Source organism: Cariama cristata, unplaced genomic scaffold (assembly GCF_000690535.1).
Source record: "Cariama cristata isolate BGI_N322 unplaced genomic scaffold, ASM69053v1 scaffold27302, whole genome shotgun sequence".
Classification (NCBI taxonomy): domain Eukaryota; kingdom Metazoa; phylum Chordata; class Aves; order Cariamiformes; family Cariamidae; genus Cariama; species Cariama cristata.
This window is the reverse complement of record NW_009603819.1, coordinates 16,902-17,585: the sequence shown is the minus strand read 5'-3', so window position 1 is coordinate 17,585 and position 684 is coordinate 16,902. Positions and strand designations below refer to the sequence as shown.

The 684-nt window shown below is 55.4% G+C and overlaps 1 protein-coding gene across 1 annotated transcript in view; it reads right to left on the bottom strand.

Annotated features, from left to right (window-relative positions):
* LOC104157856 (interleukin-12 receptor subunit beta-2-like) overlaps positions 1 to 684 on the bottom strand; it is a gene marked incomplete at its 3' end in the record, with an annotated part of 15,923 nt that overhangs the window by 1,017 nt on the left and 14,222 nt on the right. The window lies entirely within an intron of this gene.

Below are 684 nucleotides of genomic sequence, written 5' to 3'. Positions count from 1 at the left end.
AACGTTGGCAGAGGACCTAAACTTGGGGCGGTGCACGCCGCAGAGGGGTGTTCAGTAAGAAAGATCTTACAAAACTCAGTGCATCTTTAATAAACTGTCAGTGACCGAACTGTTTCTCGGCGAACACCTTGGCTTTGCTGCGCTTGTGCTATCTGCTTGAAATGTAACTGTCGCAAATCCAGATTTTATACCAGAAACCTTTTTTTCTTTTAACTTGTCTGGATCGCTTTAATTGCCTCTCCTGCTCACCTCCCTGGGTTTCTCCCACTGTCGGTGGGGAAATCTGCCCCGAGAGCAGCCCTGCTCCCACGCCGCGGGGAGGGATTTCCTAACGGACGCGACTCGGGGGGCTTAAAGTTGTTGTTGTGGGACGTTGTTGGGGAGGAAATGCGGCAAACCCAACTTTCTGACGGTACTCAAGCACAAACTTTAAACCCCCGAGAAGGGAGCTGATAGTGACCGTTTTTCTCCATCATCTGGGCTCAGAGCGAAGGTGACCAAAGCAATCGGTCTCGCAGGACAGAATCCCCGGTGGCCGCCGCTAGCTGTGGTCGGCAGCGTGTGGGTGAAGGGCTTGCTTTTGTCTCCCCCGGGAGGCACAGGAACGGGGACCGGAGGAGAGGGATGCGGGCGCCCAGGGATGCTGCGCTCCTCGAGCTGACGGCTGCTTTGGTGACCGCGGGT